The 18,051-nt window shown below is 41.2% G+C and overlaps 1 protein-coding gene across 1 annotated transcript in view; it reads left to right on the forward strand.

The window, feature by feature from the left end:
• Positions 1 to 1,561: 1,561 nt before the first annotated feature.
• The window catches only part of LOC149240034 (single-stranded DNA-binding protein, mitochondrial-like), a 308,565-nt gene continuing 292,075 nt past the window's right edge, over positions 1,562 to 18,051 (forward strand). Inside the window, exon 1 of the mRNA XM_089373616.1 lies at positions 1,562 to 1,839. The gene's annotated coding sequence lies outside the window, so the exon portion shown is untranslated. The remainder of the gene's footprint in view (positions 1,840 to 18,051) is intronic.

The raw sequence follows: 18,051 nt of genomic DNA on the forward strand, positions 1-18,051 counted from the left end.
ATTTTATGTGAATTTTTTATATTAAAATAGTTATTACACATTATATTAGTGTAGCCATATAAATTAAGTGATTGGTAACATAATAAGTGTTGGAGGACAACTTAGTCCTTGCCACTAAAGTTAAAAATATGTAGTGGGAAAATATGCATAAAAAATTATGACTTACATTGTTCAATGTTAGTTAAATCAATAATGTTTAATAGGAAAATGGAATCCTATAGTGTTGCTTTGGGAGGAACTAATAATGAAATGTGAAGTGGTTAAATTAATTCTGGCACATGGACTTGCATAAATGTTGGTGGGTAGTAACCATTAGTAGTCTACATATTTACAGTTTTACTATTACATAAATGTTGAGGAAAACATAAATAATGGTGAGAAGTAATACTGTTAAATATATTTATTTGCATCTGATTCTTATCCATTTATGTGAGAAAACTATCCACTTGGCATTATCTTTTGCAATGAATGCAATAAGACCTTCAAGTACTTACCAATGAAATGTTCGATTTTTTTTTAATACTATTGAAAAATAAATATTTATTTTTCAAAGTTAAACATCATAAGTCGCTTTGGTCCTTTGGATAGTTTCAGAGAAGAGCATCTTTTCTCTGGGTCAGCTGAGGGAGTTTCCTCACTGTAACTGAATGCTTTGCATCTGATTGTAACTTTTTATCTATTTTATATATAAAAAGTTCGCTTTTTTCTCCGGAAAAAAAAAAAAAAGTCGCTTTGGTCAATGTTAAAGTAATAGTGGTCAACAAGCAAATCGATTGCTAAGTCCTACAAGGCAAGGACTAATAAGTATCAAAATACTTACTTCATTATACATCTCAATTTGTTAACATTTTAAAAATGATAAACTAACTAAATTATTATTATTTTATTATAAAAATTAATATATAAATTAAACATATATTCTTTAAAAAAAGCATAAAACAAAATTCTTAACCATGGAAATTTATTACATTTTGCCACGTAGATTCTACATTTGTTCAATACCATGATTCCATAAAACATAACTCACTTCAAATGACACTTGTTCATATGACTTTTTTGTTTTAATTAAAAAAGAAAACACAACATAAACACAACATAACTACTTAAGAGATAAATCTCAACTTTTAATTTGTGTACATTACTATGAATATTCTAAAATATTTTATGGAGATTAGATCTCTAACTTCCACTTAATAATTATTTATTAATAATTAAATTAAAATTTTGAAAACTCTAAACCTATTTACTTAATTAAAACCTTTATAGCGTAACACATCACACTTAACTTATCCTAACGAAGAACTACACTGGTTGGTTCAAAACATGTCGACAAAGATTTTATAATGTGATTTTTTTCGAAAATATTTCTATAAAACCTAGAAAATAAATTATTTTGCTAACTACACAAATAAGAGAACAAAAAGATAAGAGAACGAAAAGATGTTGCACAAAAGAAAGGCGGAAAAAATGTAAAAACAAGAGATTGTTGAGATCGGGAATTGCCATCTTAAACCTCACGAACATAAAACCCTACATACTCTGCATGCCTCGCTTATCATAATACATGTAATGCGTAGGGGCTTTAAGCAATAATTACATGTTTTTGTTCACTTACGTTTGGATTTTAGGTATCCGCAACATTAGCATATTTCCGAACTTTAGACACAACGTTCCCAATGAGTTGCTGTTAAGAAGCCTTGAAACCATTTTTAAGCCACTCTCATAAACTCTGGGGAGATGGGATTTCCAAGTTAAACCAAAATTTAAATGAACTGGTCCACGGTGCCATATTCAAATTCGTCAGTTTCGTTTCCGCAGAGACAGCTACAGATTCTGTTGGTAGGTTTTCAATGTCCGGGCATTATGTGCCCTGTTTCCTTTCAATTTAAACATGTATAATTTTGGCAGTAGAATGCGTTTGCCATTACTGTAAACAGTGGTTCCTCGCGCACCCAATGGTTCAGTAGTAGTTTAGTTAGCCATGTTGTTCTCTATGGGTTTTTTTCTATCATTGAAAAGCTTATAATGGGTGGTTTGCGCATAATGGGGCATTGAAGGCCTTTTCTACAACCATATGAGCAGAATTGTTTAAACTTTAAATTGAGTAAAAATTATATGAATGGAGTTTGTGATTAGTCTAGTTGATTACTGGGTATAAACCGTGGGTAATGTTTCGTATCTCATGTAATCTGCTAACTTGGTACCAGATGAAAGCCCTAACGCCAAAAGTTGGAAGTGGTTTAAAGTTCATCATGGCCTACCCGGGACTCTTGTAGCCCTACGAATTTCAAGCTTATCATATCTTGTTTTCGTTAAATCCCAATAATGGCGACTTAACAAGAAGCTTATCATATATTGTTTTCTTTATAGGTTTCTTTAAATCCCAATAACTGCCACTTACCAGTGCTTGTTAGGTTAGGATAAGTTTTATCTGTGAAAGTGCCTTCAATGTTTTGTTCAAACGGTTCTTACTGCGACAATGGATCTAAAATCGATTTTTTTTTATAAGCATATATTTGAAAGCGAGCTTTGAGTACATCTTCCATAACTAATCATGTACAAAGTTGGGACTGTGACTGTTGTTCCCATACACAGATCTTTACATACGCACGCTGAAAAACAGAACCATACTTGACAGAACTAAACAAATTCAGAACAGAGTAGAGACATTACTATCAAGCAACATATATATCAAACTCGTGGCTCCTTTGAGCTGTTCGACTTGGTTTTTTCAGGCTGGCGGCCATTCGATCTGCAACTGTATTTGTGAGTTCCTTTTCAATAAGGCCTGGTAGCTGTCTGTGTAGAACTTCATTCATGATCATATCAAGACAGTATACCATTCTTCTTTTGAGGGATACCTTCTCCATCTTTTCCTTCACCAACCTTTCACCTTCAACAGCTGATTGTTTTAGCAAGGATGTGGCCTTCGTCTTGAGCTTGGATCTCTGATGAGCTTGAAGTTTGTCTCTGTCATACAGCCTTCCCCAAATCCAAGTAGTGCATGGTATATCTTCTCAATTGTGATGCTCATCATCTTGGAGATTCTTCGAGCTCAGGGAGCTCCCATTTTAATTAGGAATGGTTATGTCCTATTGTGCCAAGAAGTTGGCATACCATATGAGTTCAACATGTCACTTGTGGGAATCAAACCTAGATAGGGAGGATACAATCATTCCTCCCAACCACCCATGATAAACCCAAATCCAATTGACAAGTTTCCTTACTTAACCCCTTCCCATTAAGTAAATAAATCAAGCTTGACTAATATTTTTGTGACTTTTCTTATATTATTAGACTCAGGCGGCTATGCTAATCTAATATGTTTGAAAGTATTTCATGTAATTTATTAAAAATATAGGGTGCTGAATGTCTCCATGTCACTTTTCATTCAGATGTCATTGTCACCTAGGAAGCTCCAAAGTTAACCAAATGACAAGGAATATCTTATTTTTAATTCATAGATTTATGGTATCAGGAATGTCCCAAGGAATTTTTTTTCCCTTAGGTTTCAATTCTTGTCGAGGGTTTTAAACAAATTATGAAAGGATTATATCATAACAATAATGCACATCCATCCACTCATATAACAGTAGGTATCCTTCTAGAATCTATACAATGTACTAATAGTATATAAGATATTCAATTCTAGTATCCATACAATGTATTGATAGTATATAAGATATTCAATAGCTACATGTTTCTTTAGCAAGCCACTATAAGTTAGAACTAATTATTCAATGAACATTGGAGCTATACAACCAATAATCCACCAATATAATTCCAATTGTAATACCAATATTCACTGGGTCAATATCCCAATTGTAATCCATTAATAACAATTACACTAGTACTATCCAATAAAATTGTTTTTTTAACAGAAACGGTTATGGGTTGGTTATATTCCTCTTGGCGTGAATGCCGTAATAGCTGTTACAATTGATAGCTCCATGTTTTGTTGCTGCTTTCCGCAGAGATAGAGAATACAGTTAAAGCTTGCCGATTTCCTAATTGTTGAAGATATCAAGAATTCCAAGTCTGAAATTTTCCCCCACTTGAAGGTGCAGACAAATTGGTTTAATAGCCAGCAATAAAACATGGCGAAAATCTGGTTATGGGATTGGTTCCCAAGTTTCTTCTCCGTCCTTCATCTTAGTTCCTTCAGGGAGGAGGACTGCTTTATTAGCTTCGCTGTCCGCCGCTTTGTTGTGCATTCGCAGCACATGATAATATCTTAGCTTCTGAAAGTGCCTTTCCAATCCTTTAATTCGGGTTATCATTCTTGCTAACTTGAGATCCTTGACAGGGGAGTTGGAAATCATGGAGTTGATGATGATCTGGGAATCTCCAATTATATTGGCTTCTTTTATATTTAATTCTTTTAGACATTGGAGACCTTGGAAGAGGGCTAAAGCCTCCGCTTGGATGCTGGAGGCATAGCCAAGGCCCCAGGCAAAGGACTGGACTTTTTCTCCTTTTGGAGTTAGCACGATTCCTCCTGCTCCTGCTTTGCCCGGGTTGTTCTTTGCTGCCCCATCAAAAAAGAGGGAGTGATTTTCTTGCATTTTAATCCAGCTTTGCATATCACTTTCAGATTTCCTTAGCTGCCAGTATTTATTTATAGGGCTCTTTTTTTCTGCTGGCCTGATTTGAAGGCCGAGAGACAGTGCCCAGGCCATGTCTTGCTGACTCAAATTGGTATCATCTCTGGTATCCCCCAGGCATTCCTTGATTTGGCTTTTGATTTTGTTTTCCAGAGTCCTGTAGTTGTGCTTTGTGTCCCTGAAAATCCTTCTATTACGCTCCAACCATATCTGCCAGCTTGTGATCTTGGGTAGAATTGCCCACGCCTTTCTTATGATCAGATTTTTAGGGGCAGGCCCTGGATAGTTATGGGCCCAAGTAGCAAAGAGGTCCGCCGTGGAGCTGGGGAGATTAAGATCTGGCTGAGGGCTAAGAGCGGTCCATATAAGCTTTGAGAATGGGCACTTGAGGAACAGATGGGCCGCTGTCTCCTCGCTTTCTCTGCATAACTGGCAGATGGAGGGACCGTTCATACCTCTTTTCTGCAATATGTCAAATGTGAGGATTTTGGAATGACATACCTGCCATGCAAAGATGTCGATTTTTGGCAGCGAAGGAGAACTCCACACGCCGCGCCATGGAGCAGGGTCCGGAGGAGCGTAGGGGATCTCGCTCAGCTTTGCATATCCTTGGTTAACTGTATAGCCTTTAAGGCTCGTGCCCCATCCCTTCCTGTCTCTTGATCTTCTGCTGATGGGTGCGTTTCCCTGAAGACAGTTAATTAACGTGGCCCATTCCTTCCCCAGCTGCGCCGGACCGTTGAAATGGATCCAGCCTGCCCAGGAACCTTCATGCCAAATAGAAATGTCCCAGAGCGTGCGCAGGGAGTTGCTGTCCATCCAGCGACGCAGTTCATTCAAGCTGACTCTGCTTTCAATCGGCTGCTGGTTCATAATGCGATCACTCCATATCTTGATTTTTTTGCCACTGCCAGGTATCCAGAACGCATGGTCTGTAATCAGATGGGCAGCCTTAGCGTGGAGTTTCAGGAAGGACGAATTTGGCATTTGTCTGACATTTTCTAGACACCTGGTGCGCGATCCCCTGTAATATTTCTTCCAAATTGCTGTTTGTGCCCATCCTGGCTTTGGAGCAGTAATTTTCCAGAGGATCTTAGCAGCCAGTGCCACATTCTGTTGGCTGAGCTTTTTAAAATTTAAGCCCCCTTCACATAGCGGCCTAGTGATGATATCCCAGCTGATTAAAGGAATTTTCCTCGCATTGTTTTTTCCTCCCTGCCAGAAGAATCTCCTGATGTATTCTTCCATTTTTTTAATGATTGTTGCAGGGGCGAGGAGAGCAGTGAACTGGAACAGAGGGAGACTGTGAAGCACTGATTTGATTAGAGTTGCTTTCCCAGCGATGTTTAACCAGGAGTAGCCCCAAGCTTGGATTTTTGTTTTGAGCTTTTCTAATTGTGGAAGCCAGTCCTTGCAGGAAAGATTTTTGAGGTGCACAGGAAGCCCCAAGTAATTGAACGATGTCCAGGAAGAGGAAGCAGCAAAGCCCAAGCATCTGGAAATATCAGACAGCGCCCTGGGAGAAATGTTCCAACTGTAAATGTGACATTTGCTCTTATTTACAGTGCAGCCTGTAGCATTGCTGAGATCATCTAAAATTCTTTTGAATTTTGCTGCAGAGGGGAGCGAGGCAGGCCCCAGGAGGAGAGTATCGTCCGCGAACAGAGCATGATTTATATTTTTAGCCCCTCTCGCGATGCACAGGCCGTTGATTTCATGATCTTGCATGCTTTTGTTGAGGAGGAAACTGAGGACGGAAGCCTGGATGACAAATAGCAGCGGGGATAGGGGGCACCCCTGCCTTAATCCTCTCGAAGCTTTAAAGAATTCCGTGGCTCTTCCATTCACAAGAGGGGCGATCCATGGTTCCCAGATGCATGCCCGGATCCATTTGATGAAGTTTTCTCCAAACCCGAATTTATTCATAACTTGAAACAGAAAACTATGATTTACTCTATCAAATGCATTGGCTAAGTCGAGTTTGATAGCCATACCTTTCTCTTTTCGCCGAAGACTTGAGTGGATTGCCTCTTGGACGAGCAGGTAATTGTCCACGATCTGCCTTCCTTGGATGAAGCCTGCTTGATTCTCAGGAATTAAGTCCGGGAGGATGGGCTTCAATCGATTTGCTATGATTCTGGTAATTATTTTATACCCGATGTTGCAGAGAGAGATCGGGCGGAATCTGCTGAATGTATTGGCGCCTTTTTCCTTGGGGATAAGGGCTAAGAACGCAGAGTTGGTGCTGCCTCCTATCTTCTGAGTGATCTGAGATTTTTGCACCATTCTCAGCAAGTCCTTTTCTATAATCAGCCAGCAAGCTTGAAGAAATCTAGCTGTGAATCCATCCGGCCCCGGGGCCTTGTCCGGGTCCATATCAAATAGGGCTTTTTCCACTTCTTCTTTGGTGATTTTGGCCTCAAGAGATTCCTTTGTTTTCTGATTTATTAGAGAGGGAACAACATCTAGGAGGTCTGAGTTTTGGTTCAGCTCCTTATCCTCGGTGTATAAGCTTTGGAAGTGTAAGAACGTTGTTTTCTTTATATATTCAAAATCTTTATGAGTGACATTGTCAACTTTGATCTCAGCAATGGAGTTATGGCATTTTCTTACCAGTGTTTGCTTATGGAAGAAGGCGGTGTTCCTGTCCCCAGCTTTGAGCCAGAGATTGCGGGATTTCAACCTCCAGAGTTCTTCTTCAGCAAGGCAGGCCCTGTGGTAGCGTTGCTGCAAATGGGATTCCTGTTCAATCACCTCCTCAGTAATAATGTCCTTCTCCATGCTCTTTTGGTGGGAATCAAGCAAGATTTTCAGGGATTTTCTTTCTGCGGTCGGATTAGACAGAGATTTTGCCCATCTCTTGAGATCCCTTTTTAATCTTCTGAGCTTTTCTTCCCATATATAAAAAGGCGAGCCTCTGACCGCCTGGTTCCAACTGTCCTTGACTATTTGCATAAAATCTGGCTCCTTGATCCAAAGCGGGCTGAAGCGGAAAGGGATAGGCCCCAGATCCAACTGGGCTAGAAGCTCCAATTTAATGGGCTTGTGGTCCGAAATACTGTTGGGAAGAATGGACATTCGAGGTTCTAGTCCTAACAGCAAAAAGGAACTTTGAATAAAGAATCTGTCAAGCCTAGCGGCTATATGGCCCGGGCCTAGTCTTTTATTAGACCAAGTGTACTTACCGGAAGACGGTTTGATATCCAGCATGTCCCACTCCTGCAAGATGTCCTCCGCCCATTCCCTTGCTGGGTCACGTACTATGCTGCCTCCCCTTTTTTCAGAAGAATGAAGGGTGAGGTTTAGATCTCCAGCAATTACGATGTTCTCCATGTTTACCAAATCGGCTTGGTGTCTTAAGGATTCCCAAAGCGATTTTTTGTCCCCAGCACCTGTTGGAGAGTAAACGTTAAAAAGACAAAAAGTTTCCTTAGTGTCAAGGTTCTGCATTTTCAGCAGTAACCAGTGGGGATTTCTGACCTCGAATATGACTGCAAATTTACTCATATTCCATATAGTGGCTATTCCTCCCGAGGCACCTCGGGCAGAGATTGCTCTCGCTTCACTTTTGTACCAAATTTTCTTGCTTGCTTGGATGAAGACGGTGTCTTCCAGCTTTGTCTCCTGGACCAGAAGGATGTCTGGGGTTTCTGTTCTGATTAGAATTCTGATTGCTTCTTCCTTAGTTTTGCTCCCCATACCTCTGCAGTTCCAGGAGATAATCTTCATTATTTGTGTTTCTGGTGGGCTCCCTTGGAGCCTTGGATCTGACCTTTTAGCATCTTCGCCTTTGGTGCCAGCAGTTTTTCCAATGTTGGTTGACTGCCCTGGAGTTTTTCTCTATAGGTTTCCTGTTCTCTTTTTTCTTTATCCGTTTTCCGTCCTCTGGTGGATCTTCTTACTGAGGTATGCGATTCACCTATTTCCCCTTCCTCTTCTGACTCTTCTGTTTCCGGTTCTTCTTCCTCCCCTGCTAGATTCTTTCCGATGAGATCTTTGGAGGAAGGAGTGGGGTTACTTTTTCCTGGGGGAGCTGTGGATGGGCCTTCAGTCTCCTGGACTAATTCTGATTCTTTTTGGATCTCAATCTCCTTGGCGCCCTCTGTTTGCGAACTCAGAGGATCGAACTTGTTTTCTGATGCAGTCTTTGTTGGGTTCTGATGAGAAGTAGTCTGCTGGTTCGCTCTGCCAGGAGGGCCTCCCTGTTTCTGAGCTTTTGGATGGGCTTTGGTTCTCTTGACTTGATTCCATCCGTCCTCCTTCCCTTGCGCAGTCTCGCTGCTGGAAGGGCAATCTCTGGCGAAATGCCCATAGACGTGGCATTTCCGACATTTGAATGGCAACTGTTCATAATCCAATTTCTGAAGATGCGTCCAGCTTCCTACCTTTAGGGTAATGGCCTCCGGTAACCCTTCCTCCAGATCCACCTCTACGCAAATCCTGGCACAGTCATATTGATCTTTGTTGTTGGCTCGGTCTATGAATTTTCCTAGGGCGTTGCCGATATGCCTCAATGAGTCCCAGTTCCAGCAGTGAACCGGGAGGTTTGGGAGTCTGACCCAAACCGGTACTGCTTTGGGGACGTCGACTGTCGGATCAAAGTCCGGGGTCCAGTTGTTTAGATACAGTCCCTGAGGGCCCATGAAATAGGGGCCATTTTGGAAGATCAGCTCCTTATCTTCTTTAGCTGTGAATTCGAACAGGAAGAATCCCCTTCCCAAAAAATATGAGGTGACGTTTTCTTTAATAAGCGGCGCCCAATTTCTGTTAACCCAGTTCTCGGTGGACTTTGGAGATGGCCATAAGCCCGTAAATTGGCCGATGAGAGCCCGATCTGCTAGCGACAAAGCGACTTGTATTGGGGTTTCAGGGGGAAGGGAGATCACCGGGATTTCATCTAATCTTTTGACAAATTTCGCTGCCTCTGATGTCTTCTTCTGCGGGAGGCCAGCCAGGAGCTGAGAGAAGGCCTCAGCTGACGATCTCGGCGGGGGAGGCGGGGACTGAGGGGAGCCCAATCCCTCCATTGAGAAAGCCGAGAGGTCAGAGCCCAGAGGCTTCCATTTGCAGCGAGAAGAGGTTCTGGAATGCGAGATTGCTCTGATGCTGGACGATCCTCAGCATGCAGCGGAAGAACAGATACGCAGGAGGCGATCTGATCCTGAGGCGAGGGCCAGTCGCTGCATGCAACGCAGGGAGGCCGGGGAGAGTCAGGATCTCTCTGCAGAAATGGTCAGGCACTCCCAATCTGGCTGAGGCGATCCGGAGGCAAGGGCCAGCCGCTGCATGCAGCGCAGGGAGGCCGAATGGAGCGCCCTGGTGGCGCAGAACCAGGTCAACGCGCAGGAGCGACCGATCCAGAGCTCAACTCTCGCACGCCTGATCGATCCAAAAAAAATAAAATAAAACCACTATCCAATAAAATTGTTACTATATAGCTAAAAACTCATTGTAATGGACTGAAAACTTCCCGACACCCTTGTGATTGCTAGTTGGGATTTCACTGTCCCCAAAGATCTACTTCATTGTTAGGTAAGCTTGTATCCGACTTTTGATCTAGATTACCTTCGCTGTCCTATATACTATTCAACCACTGCCTTGTTGGCTGCATTGTTACTTGAGCTGTCTACAATGGACTCGCTGTTGATTAGTTGCTGGCTCAGGATTGTGGCTAGCTATATACTTAATTCAGTCTAAACTGTTGCAGAAGGGCTGACACTGATCAATAGAGATAACTGTTGCCCTAGAAGAGTCCTAATTGTTGGGCCGTTACCATGAAGTGGCCTTAGAAAAGTAAATTGTCTGCAAGCGTGCCTAGATGTCCTTAGTTGCCCTGACTAATGTTTTGCTCTTCTTTGTTGAGCCTGAACCAGGACTTCGGGAACCAAGAAACCATAGAGGTACGTCTTTGTTGCCCTAGGATAACCACAAAATATATTCTTTACTTAGGTTAGAAGTTCGGTGTCCAAGTAGACTGCAAAAACTTTCATTGCCTTAGGTTAGGAGCCTCAGTGCCATAGGAACTCTTAGTCCAAACAACTACAGAGAATTCGTCCCTTTCTTTCCCAAACCAGATAAGAATTAGCCTCATAATATTATGCTTCAACAAGATAGAGAAAAGGAGAAGACTAGCTTGGGTGGGATTATCACCACCGAAACTAATCAAGAGAAGAAGGGGTCTTAAAACCCTCAGAGCTTCGGCTCAAAGAAACAAAGATATTCCAATCCAATTAATGACGATAAAAATGATTCTATCTCTCTCTTATTTATAGATTTCTTATGGGGTCCCTCCTCCTTATTTTAGTGAGAGGGGTTACAAGTTTAACCTCCAATTCTGGCTTTTTGCCCCAACTACCCCAAATTTACCCAATGTTGCCCCAAAATATTGGGAAATGGCTTTCCCCCTTTATCAATGACTATAGTCTAATGGGTTGGATAGGCTACTTTGCCCTTCCTTGGGTTATTAATCAGTGGGGAACATTAAAGTGCCCCCCTTCTCGATGTTGCTTGTCCTCAAGCAATTGCAAGTTCGAGTGCCACAAAATGTGTCCCCCTGCTTTCAAGAATGAAGACTGCTCACTTGCCTTGTATCCTTCCTTTTGGTCACTTCCAAACCACCTGCTGCCATTCGAAACAAGTGATGCAACAACCACTAGCTTTTCTCTAGCTTTGGCATCATCACGAATATTTGCCACTGCAAAAAATGCCCATGAATGCCTTGAAGTGATCAAGTGACCAATATTGAAGTTTGGGATGATGCTAATGTTAAAGCCTCTGTAACCACCTCTTCCCCCTTGCTTATCTTTACATCGTTCTTTAGGTTTTGCTGTAATATATTTCCTCTAGATCTTTGTATTAACAAAATTCATCTCTACCTCTATGACGATATAAAGAATCCTTGTCATTTAAAGACATTTTATCTTTGTTAGCATCAACTTTTTCATTCCAATAGTATCCATTGCTCAGATAAATCTTTCATTCAAACTGTGGCCCCTTTCTTTTCACCCAACCATGAAGCTTTCGCTGCTACTTGCCAATAGGCCCCTCTTGCTCATTCTAGTTGTTTCTAGATTCAAATTTACAGTTGGCACTATTTGATATGTTGAATAGATGGTGATCATCAAATACCCAAACCTTCGACGCAACCTATGAGCCTCAGTAACAAGTGCCTCAGGTAAATTAGCCAACACAACATTTGAGGATTTAAAAAAACCTCAGTACGAAGTTTAGGAGGGGACGTGTCTAGTATTATAGCACTATCCATATCAGCAGGTGATCCCTCAAGTCGATGAGATTGAAGCAATCTTTGTGCTCGTTGTTGTGTAAGGACTTCTACTTGTATATCTGGAGGAAGAGTAGCAAGGAATTCTTGATCAATCTTTTTTGCATTTGGTTGATCTGGATCTTGGGGGTAGGCCCCCAAGATCTAAAAAATTGAAATGCATCTTGGGGGGGAAGCCCCCAAGATCTGAAAAATTGAAATGCCATAAGAAGAGAGGAGAACACACAATAACAAAACCACAAAGAAACTTTTTTTTATTAAAACATATAGTAACTGTAAAGACTACATTATGGTGGACATTTTGTCCTTTTACAAAATGTGACTTGTTACTTATAGCCTTTTTTGGTTACAATACCACAGGTAAATTCCATGGGTGGATGTCACAGTACCATGGGAAAATACCATGGGTGGATGTCACTTACAATACCATGGGTGATGCCACTTACAATACCATGGGTGGATGCCATTTTCCATTTTGATCTTTCCTCCCTCCTTAAGAAGCAATGGTCTCCATTGCGTGAAGTTCCCTCCTGCGAAACCTTTGTTGAATATGAAGAGCCACTGAAGAGAAGGGTTTTGTGTGGTCAACCCATAACCATGATGAACGAAGATCCGAGGATACAGATACCCTGTAATGCTTGTGATCAACTGTGATACTGACAGTGTGCGGCCTAGTAAATGGACTTCGATGAAGTGTGGGTTTGTGGATGACCCATAACCATGACAATAGAAGATCTGAGGATAGAGGTACCTTGTAATGCTTGTGACCAATTGTGATACTAACAGTGTGCAGCCTAGCAAATGGATTTCGATGACAATGATTTTTTGCAGTTGATCCATAACCCTGATGCTGACTGTTGATAAAGTAGCAGGTGCCTAGATAGCTTGGGGTTGGAGGGTCTCCAAGGAACCCAAGCCGGATGTTGCTATGCTGAAATTGATGAATGTGAAGTAGGTGCCTACTAAAGCGGGGTGGGAGCGCATGTCTCGAAAGGGAACCCGCTCCAAATGCTACTCTAGATTTAAAATCGACCGAATCGGAGTCCAAATGAGGGAGATATCGCTAATTTAAAATAAGCTGTGTTGTAGAAATTTTTTTGATGACAATTTGTGGATGACGGCTCTCCTATAATTTTTTGCCATATTTGTGTAGAATTTCAGAAAAAATTATTGTAGATTTGAGCTCCTCTTAAAAAATCACCCAGTTAAAAGAAAATAAAAATTGGTAGAATCGGAGTTCGGATGTGGGAGATATCGCTGATTTAAAATCAACTATTTTTTAAGAACTTTCGTGACGACGGAACAGTTGCAGTGTGAATCTGAGTTTCTAGCATGTCCAAATAGGGATTTCAAACACATGAGAAGATGCAGAATGGTCATTCTATTTCCAAAAACAGGTTATAATAAAGCTTTTGAGTTATAGCCTTAACAATTATTATCTGTTTTAATAAAAAAAGTTTCTTTGGATGCATTTCAATTTTTTAGATCTTGGGGGCCTACTCCCAAGATCCGGATCATTGGTGGCTGATTTTTTTTTTGTAAGTTCGACAACAGTGAGGCTACATCATGCTCATGTCCAAGAATAACACCCAAATAGGGTGGGGAATTGAACTGGTTGTAGAAAATTTGAATGATTTGCACCCTTACCTAGTTTACAAATTTTGCAAGTGTTTTTTAAACCCAACCAACATGTTTTGCCATGCTGATATACATTTTTCATGCATTCATTTGAAACATTAAAGAGTGATTCTACTAATTATTTTTGCACAACTGATTCTGGAGAAAAATAACAAGCTCACACACTTTAGACACAAGAATTTTTGGTCAACTTGACCTTGGAAAAACCCCACATTCTGGAAAACCAGCTAGGAAAGGAGGCTTTTTGCTTCTTCAAGGAATTTTTGCAACAGAGAAAATGGTTACTTATCTACCTTGATTTGTTTGTCCTTTACATAGGTTGATTACTTTCTCAAACTTCAAGCTTATTCTCTACACTAGTACCACAAATTCAGGGCTTGAAGATAGCTGTAATTCTCCTTGAGATTTGAGCCATAAACTCTGACTAGAATCCTATGAATTTTGCGTTGAAGCAGCCTCCAAAAAATTCGCTGACAGTGGAAAGTTTTGAGTTTGCACTCAAAAGAAAATTTCGGCCTCCACGTTGTGTCTGCTTCTCGAAATTTTCGGCCTTAGTTTAAGGTTTGCTCTTCCAATATTCTCGATCTTAGAACTGGATCTGTACTCCTGAAAATCTCGGTCTCAGATCTGGTCTGTACTCCTGAAAATCTTGGCCTCAGATCTAGTCCCGCTCTCTCGAAATTCTCGGCCTCAAATCTGATGGAAACTGTGACTTAACTCGGCCACAAATCTCAGCCTAGAGGAGACTAGAATCCAATTAAAGTTTTGGTTGCAAACTTGGACTAATCCTACTGCAAACTCGTCTTAAATAACTTGGAGCATTAACTTGGAAACTAGTGCCTTTATTCTTTTCTATAGATTCGAACTAGTAGCCTCTCCAAGGATTCGATCTCACTTCCCAAAAGTATAGGAATCTCTACTCCCTTCAGCTGCTCTTTTGTTCCCCTCTTTCCTTTGAGAAGAATGAGTAGAATAATGAATTCCTTTTCCCTTTTGTCTTTCTTTTGAGAGGGAAACCTAACCCTAAAGAGCAAGGGATGAGATTAAATCTCAACCCATGAGATCTATGGTTGAGATCAAGCCTCCACTTGACCCCTTTCTCATGATGACCCCCTCACTTAAAAAACACTTCCTAGTACCTTTTAATGTTTTAGTACCATGGTCACTTTTTCTCACTTAAAGTGACTTCTAAAAATAAAAGTCACTTTAATAATATAAAGTGCACTTAAGTACTTTTCACTTAAAGTCACTTTATAACCCATGTGACTTTAATAAATTAAAATTATTTAGTACTTCTACTCATAAAAGGTACTTTATCCCCTTGACATTAATAAACACATAATGTCACTTAGAGAAAGGAATATTAATGTGTATTCCTAGGCCAAAAGGATAAATGCATAGGAAACACTTTCTTGGTACCATTTTCTCAACATTGGTAACTTAACATCTAGGAGTGCCTTAACAACACGGGTGATCACCGTCTATCCAAGACCCCGTGGATGCATTTGGTGGCTGATTATTTGGAGGTTTTGCCACTTGATTTTGCTAGGAAGCAAGCACCTTTATTCTTAACTCTTCAGGAAGAGCTTCTAGGAATGTAGGATCAATAGAATTAGATTCTGCAGCCACAATAATTTGTTGTTGCTCACTGGGAGTAGGTGCACGTAACTGCTCTCTATAACAATTTTTGGTTGGGATGGTCCTCTATTGCAGTTTTCATCTTGCACACCTTCCATGTTTCTTGATGCATCAATCTGTCCAAGTTTAATAGTTCCTTCAACGCTTCCAAGTTGCACATGCTTTCACATAATGTTGCACCACTATCACTACTATCTTGGCTCACAACTTCAACATCATGCATGACTTGCTCATTGTGTTCATCTTGCATCTCAAGGTCATGGTGAATAGCACCTGTAGTCTTATTTCCTTGCTCCATATAACCTTGTTGCGAAAGTTGAGTTGAAATACTCTTTGTATTGCTGGCACTATTATCTTCAATATGGGGTTGGTCACATTCCTCTGTTCTATCATTTTCTTGAGATTGTACAACTTTTGTCATTCTAATACACCTTTATTTATAACATGTGAGGTAGTATTATGGGCTTGGTCTGATGGAGTCTCATCAACTGGCTGAGTCCTTTGTAACTAAGATACAAATTGCTCCTCAATCCCTAACGCTACTGTAGTGCCACTCACCCCTCTGAGTTGCTGACTATCGCTACTGTAGTGCCACTCACCCCTCTGAGTTGCTGACTATTATCAGCCCAATTGCTCAAACGATTTCTTGGCCTTCCACTTCAAAGTGTTTGGAAAATAAGGTTTAGATGTAATGAGGCTAGATTATTTTCAATATTACTCCCTGTGAAAACCCTATCATTTTCTATGACTCGACGATGCATTGATCTACATGGGGTAATCTACATGGGGCGAATGGTCCAATGAGGGGGGAATGTTGAAATGTTGTTCCACGATCCTCAGTCCTTCCAAGAAGGTTATAGATAGAGGTAGTGCATCCGAATCGCTGACTTGCACCAAAACCTTCTTCAATAGGCATCACATGAAATGGATCATATGGAAAATTACCTTCAACTTGACCAAGAACTTCGAAATGGTCAAACACAATGATCCGATCCTCCAATCTCAATATAAAGTTATTCTCATCATCCTCATCTTCCTCATCATAATCCTCACCAAGCTCACCAACGTCATGGTCATCATGATCGACATTTGGATGTGATAAGTGATGAACATCATCTTCATCTAACTTCTCGTCCTCTTCCTTTTCCTCTTCATCCTCATCTTCCGCATCTTCTTCTCCACAATCCTCATTCATAAAATCCTCTTCCGACTCTATTATCAAATTTCCAATTTGGGCAGAGGCCATTGCATCATGGGAGGATTCCATTTTCTCAAACTTTGTTTCATTATGCTGAGAATGAGCAACTGCATTTGCTGATGGTGCTTCTTCATTCTCTCTTTGTTAAAATTGGCAACTAGGGCCAAACTCCATGTGGGTCATCTTATTTATGGCAGCTGATATTTTTCTTGGATCCCTCTCATCGAGAGGTGTAGGATTGATCTAAAGATCATCCGATTCCGATAAGTATTCATGAAGATATGAATTTATTTGTGTTGTGGGACAATTCGTCAAGGTCCACCAGCAACCAAATAACTTTCACATGTGTCAACATTTTAGCATGAAAGGAGGTGACTTGATAGTCATTTCTTGATTTCGCTCCACTTGTTTTGGGTTTTAGTGGGAGAGAAGTCTAAGAGGAGGAAGCCCTAGACGTAGGAAAGGAGCCTAAAGCTTGAAGTCTAAACGCAGTCCTAGATGATGCCCTAGCAAGGAAGATGCAGTCATGTTATGCCCTAACCCTCTACGCTATCGAGCAAGACTGCCCTCATCTATACGCTGTCTCAAGGGTGACCCTAATCGCAGTAAAGAGGCTCCCTAACTCGCTGTTTTAAAGATGCCCTAACCAGCAAAGAGGGATAGAACAACGTGGTGTTTTAGGGCTGTTTCTAGGGTATGTTTGAGGGTTGAATTGCTGTGAGGGGAGGCCGAGACAACTCCCTAAAGGGTCGAGGCAAGGAGAGGCTGGTTCAGCCTGCGTGGAGGTGTCTTGGGTGCAAGGAAGGGCAACGTATGATGCTATAGGTGGGTCGTAGGTCCTAACTTTCTTTGGAGGGCAGTGTGGAGCTGTTTAGGGGCTATCTATGCCTAGGAAAACAACCAAGGGTGCCAACCCCTCTTCAAGAGTAGGCGCAGTTAACGAGGGCTGTTTTGGTGGCTGATCAAGGGTTATTACAGCACGGAAATATGCCCTAACCAGTCACAGACATTACAACTGTAACTCAGACTTGGAGCAGCAGTTGTGATGTGTGTTGGATCTGTTCCTTGGGTCAGTTTGAATCAGATTGTTGGGTAGTCTATGGGAGCCAAATTGGTGGCTTGACATAGCAGCATGGTACATGGGACAACAAGTACATGGTGCAACAATGGTACTTGGGACAACATGGTACACGGGACAACAAGTACATGGTGCAACAATCATGGTGCAGCAATGGTACTTAGGACAGCATGGTACATGGGACAACAAGTACATGATGCAGTAATCATGGTGCAACAATGGTACTTGGGACAACATGGTACATGGGACAACAAGTACATGGTGCAATAATCATGGCGCAACAATGGTACATGGGACAACAAGTACATGGTGCAACAATCATGGTACAACAATGGTACTTGGGACAACAATGATACTTGGTGCAACAATGGTTCATGGTGGAGCAATGGTACATGGTGCAGCATTGGTACAACAATGGGAGTTGCAACGAGTACATGTTGTACAGTGCAACATAGTGCACATAGGAGCAGCAATGCATAACATAACTCAGCATAGTACAACAGTACAATGATGGGTACAATCATGATTAGTGAAGCATGATGAGATGCAACATAGTGATGATGGGTGCAACATGGTGCAGCATAGTGAGGTGCAACATGATGATGAGGAGCAA

The sequence above is a fragment of the Pinus tabuliformis genome, chromosome 8 (genome assembly GCF_031772625.1).
Source record: "Pinus tabuliformis cultivar Carrire ecotype Pingquan chromosome 8, CPIR1, whole genome shotgun sequence".
In the NCBI taxonomy this organism is placed as follows: Eukaryota; Viridiplantae; Streptophyta; class Pinopsida; order Pinales; family Pinaceae; genus Pinus; species Pinus tabuliformis.